The sequence below is a fragment of the Podarcis filfolensis genome (assembly GCF_964270895.1).
Source record: "Podarcis filfolensis genome assembly, chromosome: 2".
NCBI lineage: Eukaryota > Metazoa > Chordata > Lepidosauria > Squamata > Lacertidae > Podarcis > Podarcis filfolensis.
The window spans coordinates 15,774,818-15,792,060 of NC_139605.1; the positions used below are offsets into that span (position 1 = coordinate 15,774,818).

General features: G+C 44.5%; 1 protein-coding gene and 1 long non-coding RNA gene across 2 annotated transcripts in view; one reads left to right on the top strand and one right to left on the bottom strand.

Moving 5' to 3' along the window:
• LOC310757214 (C-type lectin domain family 2 member D-like) overlaps positions 1-17,243 on the bottom strand; it is a 131,088-nt gene that overhangs the window by 28,783 nt on the left and 85,062 nt on the right. The gene's annotated exons all lie outside the window — the stretch shown is intronic.
• Positions 8,924-12,023, top strand: LOC310757350. Its single transcript, XR_014545089.1, has 3 exons — positions 8,924-9,561; positions 9,991-10,094; positions 11,320-12,023. It is a non-coding gene; the product is annotated as an uncharacterized lncRNA (long non-coding RNA).

Sequence of the window (17,243 nt, forward strand, 5' to 3'; positions counted from 1 at the left end):
TCGCCTGTCTTCCCAAATGATGTGTAAAATTTTTCGGAGACACCTTTGAATGGCTGACTAAACCAGTTGAGGGGAGCCGATGGGTCTCAAATGGGTCTCAAACGCCTGGTGAGTTGGGGACTTCCCGTGCATGCGAAGACAGGCTGCAGCAGATTGAGCAGACGAGACAAAGAGTGGGTCCAACAGTCACTGAGGCGGTTACTGTATGCGCTACTACCACTTTCTCTAAAAATAATAAAATAAAATCTCAAAGCAAGAAACCTGCTTTATGGAACCTTTTTTTCAAAAAGGGTGGAAGTGGCAGGGCAGCCCTCCAAATACCTCTCGAGGAACCCTAACCTAGATCCTTTAGACGTGTCAGGGGGAATTCCCTCTGCACTCAATGGGACTTACTTCTCAGCTGAAGTTCCTCTAAGCCTTAGTTATTGAAGACAGCAGGCTGGGTCTCCCTATGTTCATTTGTAAGATTACTAGCAGTTCTAGAGCGTCTGCTTGCTTGCTGTGCATAGCCAAGGACCCTTTAATAATAATAATAATAATAATAATAATAATAATAATAATAATAATAATTTATTATTTATACCCCGCCCATCTTGCTGAGTTTCCCCAGCCACTCTGGGCGGCTTCCAATCAAGTGTTAAAAACAATACAACATTAAATATTAAAAACTTCCCTAAACAGGGCTGCCTTCAGATGTCTTTTAAAGATAGGATAGCTGCTTATTTCGTACACAGCTGAAGGGAGGGTGTTCCACAGGGTGGGTGCCACTACCGAGAAGGCCCTCTGTCTGGTTCCTAGTAGCCTCACTTCTCACAGTGAGGGAACTGCCACAAGGCCCTCGGCGCTGAATCTCAGTGTCCGGGCTGAATGATGGGGGTGGAGACGCTCCTTCAGGTATACATTGCGCGATAGCAATGGACACCACATGTGAAACAAAGTTAAGTGTTTACATTTTCCTGTTTTCCCAGCCAAGTTAAGCACACTCTTTTTCTTGTCCGGGACCCCAATCCACTGAGGTTGGGCTTGCGATTGTTCTTGGAATGACTACCTGTCTGGTGCCAGGATGCCAGCATGCCAGAGATTATCACTCAGGCAATGGGGACCCTGCAAGGATGATGGCTGCCCCCTACTCATATCCCAAGCTCCTCCTCTGCTAGCCATTTCCCCTCTGAGTAAAACAGCATTGGAATGGTGTAAATCCATCACTGGGGTGATTTTATATGCATTTCTAAAGTTTTGATTGAGCCAGTACATAGGTTCATTTATCAGTGAATTGATAGATTTGGTAATCTGCAGCGGAGGCTCTTTGTCTTTGCCTCGTAGTGAGGCAAGGGTTTTTTGGGGGGGGGTCTCTCACCCCTCTTCCAATTTCCCGGTTGCAGTAGCTTCCTGTGTTGACAGTGAGAAACCAGCGTTCTCACCTTGGACTTCCAGTGACAATAAAATTGGGCGGTGACTGAATTTCTGTCCACTGTGCAGCTGGCACATGTAGTGTGTTTGCACTATAGACTCTTAGTCACTAAATCATTTGTGTTTAGGCATGACTAAACCAAGACGCAGAATGTTTGTTGTGGCAGGAAAGAAGAGGAAAGAGGAAGGGGGGCCAACCTGCAAAACTTGCAGTGCACCGGGGGGGGGGGAGGAGGAGCCGCATACTCTTCATGGAGAGGTAAGGATTTCTGCCTTGTCCTGGAGGAAAAACTCTCAGGGAACAGATTCTAGACTGGAAGCACATCGGGTGGGTGGGAGACGTTGTAATCATAGAATCGTGGGGTTGGAAGGGGTCAGAGGGTCATCTAGTCCAGCCCCCTGCAATGCAGGAATCTCATTTAAAGCATCCAGGACAGATGGTCATCCAACCTCTGCTTCAATGAAGAAGATGAATATCAAGTGCTTGCTTCTGGAGCATGGATCTTGGCTGTCTTTGTGGGGTGAGGAATAAAGGAGTTCTGGAAAGGCAGGAAAATGCTGTTCTGAATTCAGGCATGGGGGCTCCCCTCACTTGGGGAGGAGGCTTTTGTGTAGCCTCTGTCTGTCAGGGACTGGGCAGAGGAGGAATAGTGGAGACCGTCTCCCCAGCCTGACCCTTCCAGAGAAGAAGAAGACAGCTTAGATTTATGACAGGGGTTTGAGGGAGGTCGCAGCTCAGAGGAAGATGAGGGGGAAAGCTGGGAAATAATGGGAGAGGCGGAGGAGGAGGGAGAAGTATGGGGGCCACAGCTGATGGACACACTGTCTTTAGAAAGCATTCCAGACCCTCCCTTCCAAAACATAGCAGGCCTTGGAAGTAGGTGGGCAAAGAGCTCAAAAGCTGAGGGCACTTCTCAGCACCATAGGGATGATGAATGAGGAAATGGGAGAGACGGATGGGGTGCAGTTTCACTCGAAGCAACACATTATTCCTAGAGGCTGTATTCCCAAGCCTCTCTCTGTGAATACTGAGTAAAAGCTGATGGTAATGACTTTTCCATATCATATTACTTAGCTTAATGAAGTAACATACACTTGGAATCTATCTTATAAGAAGACAGTCCCTTTGTCCTCTCTTGGCTGGAAGCCAAGAGGGCATCTTTGACTTAGTAGATGTTGTGTCTTCGATGCATGTGGTGAAAGAGAGAGAGATGGCTGCCCTGCCCTGTGCTTTTGTCATTACCTGCACAGGTGAGGCCACACCCACCTCTAGTCACACGCAGAGGAAGTCCTTCCCAGCTCAGAAGGAAACAGGAAGTTTACCTGCTGGCTGGACAAACATGTTCACTCTAGGAACGTTGTACTTGACTGCTCTTGTGTTTCACATCCCACACAATAGAGGCAGTGAAGAAAGTCTTCTTCGCCGTCACTACCGCCACTTGGTAGGCTCGACACTGAGCTCTAACCCGTGTCCGGTCAGCTTCAGAATGAGTTATCCGCCACCGGCACTCTAGCTGTCTCAACGATTGTTTCATTGCCTTCAGATCCGTGGAAAACCATGGGGCTCTCCGGGCTCCATGCAATCGGAGAGGGCGCTTCGGAGCCAAACAGTCAATAGCCCTGGTTAACTCCACATTCCAGCAGGCCACCAGGGAATCAGCTGAAAGGCCATCAACATGGGATAAAGCATCCCCTACCATTCTCTGGAAACCATATGGATCCATTAAGTGGCAGGGGCAGACCATCCGAATCGGTCCCACCTCCCTGCAGAGGGGAAGGGTCGCGGAGAAGTCCAGTTGCACCAGGAAGTGATCTGACCATGGCACTTCTTTCATTTCGCTTTTACTTAGTGTCAGATCACCAACATCCATAGAGGTAAACACCAGGTCCAAGGCATGTCCGCGGCTATGGGTTGGGCCAGACTTATTCAGGGACAGCCCCATGGAGGCCATGCTTTCCACGAAGTCCCGAGCGGCCCCTTGTAAGGTTGTGTCGGCATGGATGTTAAAATCCCCTAGGACAACCAAACTAGGTATCTCCAGGAGAACATCTGCTATGACCTGAAGCAGCTCGGGCAGGGAATCCTTGGTGCAGCGGGGAGGTCGGTACACCAAAAGGAATCCTGTACTGCCCCTATTGCCCAACTTCTAGAACATGCACTCAGAAAACTGGGTCTTCCCAATAGGACGCCTGGTGCAAACTAGTGACTTCCTAAAAATCACTGCAACCCCCCCTCCCCGCCCACAAGGCCTGGGTTGCTGTGCGTAAGAGAAACCTGGTGAACAAGCAGCGGCAAGGACAGGCCCATCTGCTTCATCCAACCAAGTCTCTGTTGCACATGCCAGGTCAAGTCCTCCATCCATGATCAAGTCATGGATGGCAGTGGTCTTATGAATCATTGACCTGGCATTGCACAGCAGCACCTTCAGGTCATGTGGGTATCCCTTGCTGATTCTAGTATCCATCCGGTCAGGACCAGACCCGGAGGCAGCAATAGTCCTCAGAAAACGACTAAACCTGCCCCCTCTGTAATGACATGGTCTGGTCTTAGCGTTGTTCCAGCGCATCCCCCTCTGTGGAACATGCCCCAGCCATTTTGTTGGCTGGGACCCGCTTCCCGGCAGCCCTGACCCCTCCCCTTAAGAACAAAATAAAACCTTAAAAAAAATAATAAACAATACAAACAAAAAACTGTAAAAATTACAAATACATCAAAATCAAATTCCCAAGCCCAACCAAACATCCATCCCACCCCCACCCACCCCCACATACAAAAAATTCAAAAGGGAAAAAGAAAATTTTAAAACATTTTAAAAAGAACTCTGCGCCCCTCCGAGTCCTCCTGGATAGGAGCAGCAGTAACAGCAACCGTCCTTGTGATACCTGTCAGGCCCTGCCCTGGGCCAGGTGGTGAGTGGCAGGACCAGTGCCCTCAGGCACCCACACAGGGGAGTCCTCCTGGGCAGCAGTAGCAGCAGTCCTTGTGAGGCCTGTCAGGCCCCGCCCCGGGCCAGGTGGTGGAAGGACCAGGGCCCTCAGGCACTAAAGCATGAGATGAGCAGTGGAATCCTAGCCACACCTACTCATTTGTTATTGCCACGTAAATGTATTCATGACTGCAGGTTAAAGGTTGAGATGAGCGGCTGTGGGCAGCTGCTGCTTCAACAGGTGACACCGAGCACTTTAAGCAGCGGCTGCTAGCTCAATCTGCTGTCGAAGGGTCTCCGCTGTGCAGCCATGGGGTTTTTGTTGTGGCAGGAAAGAAGAGGAAAGAGGAAAGGGGCCCAACCTGCAAAACTTGCAGTGCACAGGGGGAGGAGAAGGAGCTGCATACTCTTCATGGAAAGGTAAGGATTTCTGCCTTGTCCTGGAGGAAAAACTCTCTAGGAACAGATTCTAGACTAGAAGCACATCAGGTGGGTGGGAGACGTTGTAATCGTAGAATCGTGGGGTTGGAAGGGGTCAGAGGGTCCTCTAGTCCAGCCCCCTGCAATGCAGGAATCTCATTCAAAGCATCCAGGACAGATGGCCATACAACCTCTGCTTCTATGAAGAAGATATTTGATGAATATCAAGTGCTTGCTTCTGGAGCATGGATCTTGGCTGTCTTTGTGGGGTGAGGAATAAAGGAGTTCTGGAAAGGCGGGAAAATGCTGTGCTGAATTCAGGCAGGGGGGCTCCCCTCACTTGGGGAGGAGGATTTTGTGTAGCCTCTGTCTGTCAGGGACTGGGCAGAGGAGGAATGGGGGAGACCGGCTCCCCAGCCTGACCCTTCCAGAGAAGAAGAAGACATTTCTGAATTACAACAGGGGTTTGAGGGAGGTCGCAGCTCAGAGGAAGACGAAGGGGAAAGCTGGGAAATAATGGGAGAGGAGGAGGAGGAGGGAGAACCAGGGGGGCCACAGCTGATGGACACACTGTCTTCAGAAAGCATTCCAGACCCCCCCCTCCAAAACATAGCAGGCCTTGGAAGTAGGTGGGCAAAGAGCTCAAAGGCAGAGAGCACTTCTCAGCACCCATAGGGGTGACAAATGAGGAAATGGGAGAGACGGATGGGGTGCAGTTTCACTCGAAGCAACACATTATTCCGAGAGGCCATATTCCCAAGCCTCTCTCTGTGAATACTGAATGAAGTTGGTCTATAGCTGTGGGCATCTCATTTTTTTTCTTTTCTTTTAGCATAAATTTGGATTTCTAGGCTCCTGTTCAAAACTGAAAATAAAATAAAATAAACCTCCGACCCACTCCTACTGCCTGGCTGGACTGCTTATGACTTTGGCTCCTCCCTGCCTCCCTTCTCCTCTGTGGCAATCCTTTCGCTTTGCCTAGTCAGCAGCTGAATTGTGTGCCCTGCTTTTCCTTGCCTATCTGTTCCTTTCCTGAGTGCAGCCACCCTCAGAAAGCAAACTCTATTTTTAATTTTAATTTTATTCTTTGTACCCCGCACAAAATCTTCCAACATTCAGCTTTGTTGGATACCCACTGATTCTAGTGTCCTAACAAGAGTGGGAGAAAAGCTTTTCTCTTTCCGCTTTCTTCGTGTCATGCATAATTTTATAAACTTCTATAGATGTACAGCTTATGTACAAAGGTAAAAATCACAGTAGCTGCCCTGCTGCCCTTTGCTTCTAGCTCTGTGGAATGTGACACAGAAGGAAATTTGAGGGGAAAAGATTCCCCACCTCTCTTCTTTCCCATGGCTACTGAGCATGCTCAGACCTCAATCGATTATTATTATTTTTTAGGGGGCTGTCCTCTTCACTTAAATATTTGTACTTCTGCAAACCTAAATTTTTGATACCTCCCTCTTGTTTCTCATGAAGGCGTCTGGTGCTTCTGCAAGCAAGGGTTGTTTTGCCTGTAAATAAGGTTTTCTATTATCTTTCTGAAGGATGAAGAATCTGCTGGATGGTGAGCCAAAAATGGTGGAACATGCCAATACCTTTGAGAAAACTATAAACGGAACAGAACAAGTTACGCTTTTGCTTCAACAGAATGGAGCTAGTTACAATTTTGGACATTTGGAAATGAGAGAAAAATCTGGTAAGCAAGTTAATTCTGATGAATGAAAAGTATTAAGATGGAGACTGGAGACAGATGACTGTTGGTTGGGGTTTTTTTTTAAAGAGCGAGCTCTTAAGAATCTCTTTTTGCAGAATGTGCAATCATGTCATTGCATTTTGTAAGCAGGTTTTGGTAGTTTGCAAAATCCTGCCCAGCCTATGTAGCCATAGGTGACAATGGGCCATATTCACGACAGTGTGGCTGGAAATGAACGTGGGCCATTTTCAAATGAAAAAAATAACTTGCATGGAGTCTTTGTTACCAAATGAAGCAAAGTGGGTATTAATGAAAAATCACCTGTAGCTGTTGTGATGGTGATGGTGATGTTTAAGAATAATAATAATAATAATAATAATAATAATAATAATACCCCTCCCATCTGGCTGGGTTTCCCCAACCTCTCTGGGCAGCTCCCAACAGAATATTAAAAACATGATACCAGGTGCTTACAGGAACAGGAACCTAGAACTAGAACCTCGCAGGAAGGAGTGCACACCTGGTAAGGAGGCTTGAGGTCCTATACCTCTCAGGAGGATTTGGGCATCCTAGAACTGCCTATGATCTCCTTGCCTTGCTCATGCCTATGAAGGGAGGAGAACGATGCAGAAACCCAGAACTGCCCACTCCCTAAGCCTTGAACACCCATCTGCTCTTTGCTTTTGGCAGGCCCAGTTTCAGCACCACCTGGCCTTGTTGAAAAGCGAGAAGGACAGTGGGGAGGTCCTCACAGTGAACCAAAGGAAGGGACTGGAGATGCTGCAGGTAAGTTTGCCTCCTTAGGCAAAGCTGTCTTCTTCTTCTTCTTCTTCTTCTTCTTCTTCTTCTTCTTCTTCTTCTTCTTCTTCTTCTTACCACGACCATCTGGCTGGGTTTCCCCAGCCATTCTGGGCGGCTTTTAACAGAATATTAAAAACACAATAAAACATCAAACATTGAAAACTTCCCTAAACAGGGCTGCCCTCAGATGTCTTCTAAAAGTCAGATAGTTGTATATTTCCTTGACATCTGATGGGAAGGCATTCCACAGGGCAGGTGCCACTACCGAGAAGGCCCTCTGCCTGGTTCCCTGTAATTTTTTAAAAGGCTCTCTGAATACTGTCATTCTGGGAGTTGTTGTTGTTTCTTCACTTCAAAAAGCTAATAAAATGCAAAGATGCAAATGAGTGGGCAGGTGCTTGTATTAACTCCTGGAAATGGGGTTGCAAAAATAAAAATAAAAATGGGCATCTGGAGTGACAGAAAGAGTGTCATGAAACAGAGAAAGCCCTTAACCTGTTGTATATATATGCTACTCCTCAGCTATTGAGGCCCATCCTCATCCTCACTATGGCTACTTAGGCTGGACAGGATTTTGCAAACTATGAAAACCTACCAAAATACACAGCCTGATCTTTAAAAGTATACGTTTTCTCCTTCTTCACCACCCCTGGTTTATTTTCATCAATTGCAAGGGGGGCAGGGAGTAATGCATATGCTAGATGTCTCCTCTGGGACCAGTTGAATTCTTCAGCCATCAATAAAAGATTGCTCTTTCTGATCAAATGTCTTATCTTGGTAGGTGTCTATCTAGCTATTCCTAGTAGCGATCAGTTCTTGCCCCCAAAGGATGACCCCCAAAATCGCCTGCCCAGTTTAACAGCTGTGTGGTTGAGCTGGATGGAGCCATCTGTGAGGTGAGGCCTCCAAGCCTTGCTGCGGGGATCGGGGGGGGGGGAGGCTGTCACTCATATCTCAGTAAGACTGACTGTCTGGGGGTCAAAAGGCTGCTGGCTAATGTGTTCCAACCCCAAATTAAGAAAAAGAATTTTGAGAATAATTTAGATAAAGGTACAGAAATATGTATGGTATGGGATGCAAGTAAAGCATATTATATAAGAGGTTATTTTATACAACACAACTCTTTACTTAAAAGAGAGAGACAGGAGAAACCCAAAAAAATTATGTGTAAATTTAAACAAAAAGAAAAAGAGCTGGAACAATCGCCAACAAATGCAAATATTACCTGGCAAATTAAGATGCTGTAGAGACCATTAGCTATGGAAACAAAATTGAAATATACCAACCCCAAACTCCTGAATGTCAAGAAGAAATAGATATTGCAATTATAACAACAAAGTTCTGGTATTAGCAACCCAGTTCTCCATGCTGGTTTTAGTTGTGTGTGTGAGTGTGAGTGTGAGTGTGTGTGTTGTGATGTGGCTACATGTGAAACACCCCTTATAGGTGAGATTTGTATTATTATTATTTCTTCCCTAGCAATGGTAAATCAAGACCATTATTTGTGTGTGCTAATTTCCTTTCAGGGGGTCACCCTAATTATTGCTGTAAAAGAATCACGCCTAAGCGTATCATCTTAATTGCATCCATCATCATCGTCGTCGAAATCATCCTCATTCTCCTCCTCCTCATCACCGTCATTGCTCTTGCTGGCCCGAGAGGTGAGTTTTCTGCCTGTTTTCTTAGTGCTTTCTTCCAGGTCTGTCCCAGTCATGACCTCTGTCTGCCACCAGCACTTTGGCTTCTAATAGCCAGTTCACACTTAGCAGCAGCAGTTAGGAAAAAAGCTGCCTTTGGCTGAATCCATATTATCCATGCTCTTGCCAATGGCTCTCTGGGACTTTGGAGGGGATCTTTCCCAGCTCTACCTGAAGTTGCCAGAGATTGAACCCGAGACCGTCAGCATGCAAAGCAGATTCTCTGCCACTGAGCAACAAAGCTCCCCCAAGTGGTGTGATTCCTCTACTGGTCCTTCCCTTTCCTCTCTCCAAGATGCATCTGAATCCAGGAGCCACAAGAGCTGCTTATTGATTCCTTCTTTGCCCTCCCTCCAAGCCAGAGGTTGAAATGTTATGTGCAGATCCCAGTTCAGAGCAGAACTTTCTCTCTCTTGCAGGGGGGAAATCCAACCAGACTTCCCCTGATGTGAATTACTCTGCTGCTTTGAGAGCAGCGTGCCCAGCTGGCTGGATTGTCTATGGAGGGAAGTGTTATTTTTTCTCAGAAGAAGAAAGAAACTGGACTTCTGCCCAGAGCTTTTGCATTTCCCAGGGCTCTTCTCTGGCTGCGATTCAGAGTGAGCTGGAAAAGGTGAGACCAACAAATGTATAAATGTTTTGAGAATTATCTCCTGCGCAGCACCAAGGATGAGCTATCCTTATGGAAATATAAAGAGAATCTGTGAGGTAAATTGACTTTGTCATAATTTGATGCAAACAAATTATCCATCCTGGAGCCATTATGATCAAGGATAATAGGAATTGTAGATCAATTTCCCAACAAGTTCCCCATCCGTGCCATATAGGCTTCCTTCAGCCACTTTCCTATCCTTGAACCTCCTTCGTCCCTTTTCAGCAAAGCTTTCCTTCTGCTATCTAAGCCTCACTTTCTTTGCATCTCCAGTCTCACTGCCCAGGTCTGTGTTGGGAGTTCTTGTTCTCCTCCCACGAGTGGCATTATTTGAAGTGGAAGACTCATTTGGAGGCACTGTTCTAAGCTGTTTGTGTGTTTTCAACCAAGGTGTTCATGCTCCGGTTCAAGGGCGAAGCTGACCATTGGATTGGCCTCTGGAAGGACTTCAATGATACCTGGATATGGGCAGATGGGTCAGAATACAGTAACACGTGAGTCCTTGGTCTTCTCCGAATTGGGACTAAGCAGGAGCCATGCTGTGTACAGTGAGTTGATCAAACCTGAATCTGCAACCAAAAATCACTCCAGAATGTGAACTTCAAGGAATCAGAATTGCACTCCAAGCATAAACCTCTCAGTAACCTTCCTGATATGTTGGGGTTTCTCACCTCTGACCAGACACACAGAAACCATCCACACTGCTGACAAGCTTCAGCTAATGCTCTTGAGCTCCTCTGGTGTGGAGAAAGTCCTTGTTCTCCCACTCTCATAAGACTTAAGGTCAATCAATTAAGCTGAAAGGTAGGCGATTCAGGGTGCAGTAATGTGTTTCTTCACACATTACAAACTATGGAACCGACTCTCACAAGATGGACAGCTTTAGCAGGGAATTAGACAGACCCATGGAGAACAAGGCTGTTGATGGACCCTGATGATGAGTCATCTGCTGCCTCCAACCTGCCTTCCAGGTTGGAAAACAAGTTGCTGTGGAACAATCATTGGAGAAGGTTCTAGTAAAAACAAGTATTTTATTGATTTTTGGGTAAACAGTGAAGAAAAAGGAAACAATACAAAATATCAAGTACAGATCATCTGTCATACAAACAAAGTACAAAAGCACACAGGGTGAAGTTTATCCGTGGATCTGATCTCTCCATAATGTTACAGGTGGTTTGATTAGGGAGGCAGATTTATGAGTATAATCAAGAAACATAAACCACATACTCTCACACTTTTTTAATCTGCTATCTAACAATCCTGCCAAGCTGTGCCAAACTCCAGTAGCGCTGTCTCCCAGACTGGTAAGCCAGTCATGTAACACAGGCCCCAAATCAATGGATTCAAGAAAGGAGATTCCGACCAAAACTCAGGAAGAACCTTCTGGCAGTAAGAGTTGTCCAACAGTGAAACAGGCTCCCTTGGGAGGTGGTGGTCTCTCTTTTATTGGAGGTTTTTAAATAGAGCTTGGATGGCCACCTGCCAAGGGTTCTTTAGTTGTGATGAACACAATTGGGTTTTCTTCTGAGTACACATGTGTACAGGATTGCACCATAAGTCTCTGAGCTTCAGAGTTATGAAATACTGATGATCTGGAACTAAGTTCCCATTTCTAATGGATCTGATTCTTGGCTATTTAGTTCATGACACTGTCCCACCCATGCAAAACAGAGTGACAAACCTGGCTTGCCCATCTCACCTTTCCTCCTTGTGTTGCAGGTTGGTGGTGAAAGGAAGCGAAAACTGTGCCTATCTAAGCAAGGAGTTTGCCATTGCCTCCCGTTGCCACATACCGATAAAGTGGATCTGCAGTCACCCTGATGTGTATATGAGGAATAAAAACTCTACAGCACGAAAAATCAGATGACAAGAGAAATTATGATCAATCCCAGGGATGTAAGAAATCAGCAATTTCCATTCTGGCCCATTTTGATCACAATCAGCACTATTTCCATTCCGCTGCAGTTTGATTTCCTTCTAATGCTACAATATTCAGCTCACTGTCTACTATTTAACATAGTTTGTGCAACTTGCATTCATTCTGTGTAAAGGAAACATCAAAACAATGTAAGAAAGTATTTAATGACATACCATTTGTGGACATCAAGACAGCAACAACAATCAGGTGAACAAATACCGATTGTACTCACTTGATTCTCTGACCACAGAGCTGCCACCATTTCTGCCTGCTTTTCTGTTTTTGTCACAATTCTCTGACATGCTTAGGTAAGCCTTTCCATTGTATGACCTAGATACTGTTTCTAGAAGGAAAGGCAGCAAATTGTATGTATGGAAACAATTTTACACCAAAGCTGGTGTGTGACAGGAGACTACAGAGAGGAGTACTCAGCTCTGACTCTTGTTCACAGCTTCATACAAAACCTCAAATGATCTGAACTAGGCTTCAGTGCCTGCACACTTTCAACCTGTTTCACTTATTTTTTATAACTTTTGTTATGTTGGTAATTATGTAAATGTTCTCATGTTGTAAGCCGCCTTGAGCATTGTGTTAAATGTGGAAAGACGGCATACATATAATAATATTTATATATAATATAATAATATAAATAAAGTGGAAGTATACAAAAATCATCATGGTTTTCCATCTCGCTGTAAGCTTTGTTTCATTTTGAAAAATATAATATAATTTTACGTCTTACTCGTTTCACTATTTAGGGTAGGTATATATGGGGCACCCCAATCTTTAAAGTGCTTAGGGCCTCTAAAGGTGTTAATCCGGCCCAACCTACGGGAAAAGAAGGGTTGGGCAGTCTCAGTCACATGCCTGATGTAGGGGAGGAGTCCAGCTGCTGTAACTCAGGCAAAATGAAGGGTCAAAGAGAAAGAAAGGGTGTAAGAGATGGAAGAGGTACCATGGGGAGATGCAGGAAACAGGCTGTGTACCTAAGAAGGCTTCTCCACAGAGATTGGGGGATCTTGGTTTTTACTAGGGTCCCCCTTAAGCCCCACTGTGCATAGCCAGAAAGGGAATGCCATTAGTATATGTCTACCTAGTCCCCTGTTCACTGGGGAGGCAAATGAACCCTGGACATAAGCCTGCTTTGGTTAAAGGCACTGAAGCAAAATATCTCTGCCCACTTTGGTAAAAGCCTTTTCTGGATCCCTGGGGTGATTCTAGGAAGCTCTACTTGTTCCTGAGATTTGGAATTCACCCTTGAGGAGACAGGACCGGAAAATGGAGACTCTGAAGGGGCCACCTTGGAAGAAGAGGGCTGCTGACAGGAATCTGGCCTAGGGGTGAAGCCAGACATGTACAGCAGACCAGATGTGAACTGATACCTTTTTGGCCAGGTGTGACCTGTGGAAAGCATGTGCAAGTCTCTGTTGATGTTCCCTTTCCCCAGAAGTAGATCACAGTTTCCCACAGCTCAGTCGCTGTGAGAAACAGGATGCTGGAGGAGATAGGTCTTTGTTTTGGTTCAGCAGGGCTCATCTTAGGTGCTGTACTGATTTAATAGGTGCACCTGTTCTCCTACTATGCTGCTGGGTGCTGAATTTGAGCTTCATACGTAGCTATATTTTTCCAACTGGCAAAGCCGGGTACCTTGTTCTGCTGCGAACAGTACTGCTGGTCTATAGCCACATAGAGATACAGTGGTACCTCGGGTTAAATACTTAATTCGTTCTGGAGGTTCGTTCTTAACCTGAAACTGTTCTTAACCTGAAGCACCACTTTAGCTAATGGGGCCTCCTGCGGCCGCGACACAATTTCTGTTCTCATCCTGAAGCAAAGTTCTTAACCTGAAGCACTATTTCTGTAACCTGAAGCGTATGTAACCTGAGGTACCACTGTAGTATATAGAGACTATCAATAAATGGGCTTCCCAATTGGATTTTACCTAAGTTTTAACTCAAACAAAATTCACTGTCTCATTGACCCTGATCTTGAGAGACCATTGATCGGAGAGCTTTTCTTATATTCCCTAGGGAAGACCTTCTGAAGCAATGTTGCTACTGTTAAGTCCCAGCAACGAAAGGTGTTCCATTCTAAGACTGGGTGTCAATATTTAACTCGAAAATTCAATATCTCAAAAGACACCTATAAAACAATGAACAAATGTATTGTGGATTGAATCAATCAGCTAAAAGGCACAAGGTTAATCAAATAAAAGTGGGTTACTAGTCCTCAAGAATACCAGATGGCAAATCCCCAATCCCCAAACCTAAAGGGGTCACAGGATGCCAGCAAGTGCAGTTTCTGGCAGAGGAGCAACAGTAGAATCAGGTGGAGGGGGTGGCCAAGGATGCTGGTGCAGCTATAATTTAAACAGAGATGCACTCACTGGTCTCAACCAATGATTCTTATGAGAAAAGGAAGTCTAAAAAAAAAAAAAACTTTGACAGAGACCACTTGGACCCTGTGATGCTGAGCGTGCTAGTCGCTGTGGCTTGGAGCTGAACATTCACCTCAGCAGCTCCTGTTGCTGTAGCTCAGCTTCCTTCCTTTAGTTCACGTTCAGCTTTCTCTGCATGTGTCATGGCTGGGGAAATAGCATATGCAGACCTAAACATTCAGGAAATGCCTTCCTGTTCAAGGATACCGATGCCTCATCCTGGCAGGAACTGCAGTAAGTGACTCACTTATTCATGTATTATTCTTTTGTGCAGGGTAATTAATCTGCAGGCAGGTTACAGAATCTGAAGTCCTCAGGTTCTGTTTTGTGGGTCTCTGCTAAATCCTTCTTTCCTTGCTGCCCAATGTAGTTGCCTGGATAGTCTTCAGAGTGATGCATCCTTCTTTTATTCTAGAAAATTAAACTTGAATTACAAAGGGTGGACATGCTAGAGGTTTACAAAACATGAACGGTATGGAGAGACTAGAAAGGGGTTTGTTTCTTCCTCTCCTTTGCATAATTCTCCAACCTTGAAGTCACCTAATAAAAATAATTGGAAGCAGGAGAGGCAAATGGAAGTATTATTTTCCTTTATATATTACAGAATGGCCTCAGTGATTGAATAAATGCTTTGCCTGCAGAAGGATCACGTTCATTTTTTAATTTTTTTAAAAATGATTTTCAATTTTATACCTTTCAATCATTTTACAATCATTTTAACATTTTGAAATTCACCTTCCTTCCCCTCTTTCTGCGGTTCCTTAAATTTATTTTTTATATTTTCTGCATATTTTAAATTAACTTAACGTAATCATTTATTCATCTACTTTAAATGTATACTCTTACAGAACTGCAGGTTATTATAATAATCCTGCCAGTGTTCTTATCTGTTTACACTTTGAAATTATTCAATAAACCTTTTCCATTCTTTTATAAAAAAAAGTTTGTTATCTTGATTTCTTATATTTCTGATAAGTTTCGCCATTTCTGTGTATTCCATAAGTTTTTGTATCCATTCTTCTTTTGTTAGGACTTTCACACTTTAAAACTCCGTGTTCCTTCTTTTGCCCTGGAGATTTCCTCATGAAAACCTGCTCTTTAAAGCTCAATTGGTGCAAACAGCAACCCACAGAAAAACCAAATTGATGTGTTTTAGTTTAAAGAGGGTTTTTTTGTGGGGAAGCTCCAGGGCAATAAAAGAGCACTCAGATATCGAGCTTTAAAGTGTGGAAATGTGCCTGGAAAGCAGGGGGACAGGTAAGTGTGGATAAGCCCACATATCTGTAAAAAGGTTTGAGGACCCCTCCAGGCAGGTATTTTACTGTGGATGTATTCAGCAGCATGTTATTGACACAAGAATAATGCATCTGTGGTGGATTTATTCTGCTGGTTTTGTAATGTTTCCCCTATTATACCACATTACTGCTGTCTGGAGTGCAACAAAAGCAGGGCACACACATACAAGTTATCTCAGTCTCTCTCTCTCTCTCTCTCTCTCTCTCTCTCTCTCACACACACACACACACACACACAATCCAGAACTTCTGTGACATGAAAAATATGGAATTTCAGCAGGAAGACACAGGATAGGAACAGATTGGAAATGAAACAGTGTAGCAAGCAACAACAAAAAAGCACTCTCTGCAGGAACAAACAAAACTGAAAGTCGGATTCTTTATGAGCGGCATCAGGAGCATAAATAATCATGAGTGAGCAGTAGAAATGACATCTTCAGGGGGCCAACAACTTGAAGTATGTTGAAGTGAAGGACGTGAGGCAGGAGTTGGTAATGCAGGTGAGCTGCGCATAAGCAAGCTGCCAGCTAGCTCTGCTGAGGCTCTTTTTATTAGCACAATATGCAAAACCAGTCAAATACATTTTGGACTGTCCCCTTTACATCTTCCAATCACGAGATTGTGGAGTGGTACAAAGTTATTTTGGCGTCTTTTTCCACTGCATCATTTCCCCCTTGAACAATGTATAGCGAAGGAGACAAAGGTCACAGACAGGGCACAGCAGACCACTCAGAGAACAAAGGTTAGATAGAGGGCATGATGTTCAGACAGCTGTGACTTTGTCTGCGGGTGGAAGTGTGCTACAGACCCAGTGGTCACTCCTTCATATGTTCCTGTTGATTGGTCCTAGTCAAGAATTTTGCAGCCATGTTCTGAACATGCATATGGCTCTGAAGTTTTCAAAACTAGCCCCAGGTATAATGCGTCAACTACAAGCAAGTATCGGTGTTCGGTTTGAGACATTAGAAGTCTTCCTCCACCTGCATCCTAATCACCTGGCAGCTTGCATCATTGCAATAAGCTCTGGGCATAAGTGTGGGGCTGCTAAGCAGGAGAGGAAGTCAGGAGTGATTGTGTCAGCTGTCCAGGCCAGTGTTTTTATGGCACCAGACAGATCAGCTGGGAAATCACCCAGAGCAATCTGGAAATCCACCAGATTGACCAGTCTCTGAGGGCAGGCAATAGTGTATAAACTGCCCTGCTGCCTTGGGGGAAGCTAACATATCTGGTGAGACTGCAGGACAGTGGAGAGAGTATGGCAGTGATGGGAAACCAATTCATGAACCAAGAGCTTATATATTGACCACTAACAATGAAACGTATGTTGTAGATATTTTCCCACATTTATTATGTTTTTTGTGTGATATACAAATGACATGAGAAGACTTGGTATACTTATTTGTATAACATTATTCTTGTTTATAAAACCCAATAAATAAAAAATAATACGGCAGAATGTCATAGCTTCGATTCAGAGAGAATTAGGTTTTCATAATTGCAAACAGAATTCTGTACTAAGAATCTTAGGTTTGATCCATTATCCTTTATAATTTGTGTTTGTCTACTGCATTCAATATTTTAGTTATACAGTGCACTGTATAAATAAGTAATAGATTTGATTTAAGTTGATCTTCTATCTATATTAGCTGAATTGCTAGCCTTTTTTAAAAAAATGAGATATCTCTTTTGGATCTCCTTTGGAACTGTACAAAAGCTTGTGTCAATTAAAACTGGTCTGTAGCTACTGAATCTTGCATTGTGAGTGTCATATTTAAATAAAACACTTTGAGTGTAACCCCCCCCCAAAAAAACCCTCGACTTAATATAGAACAGGGTTGTTTGTGCAGGCAGTAGATGCCATAATTCATAACGTCACACCAGCATCAGTTGCAATCTCTTTACACCAAAAAGCATAGTTCTTTTATCAACTTTTAATCCTTACAGATGACCATAAGTATACACAGGGCCTTCGCGTTGCTCTTGGAACTGCCTG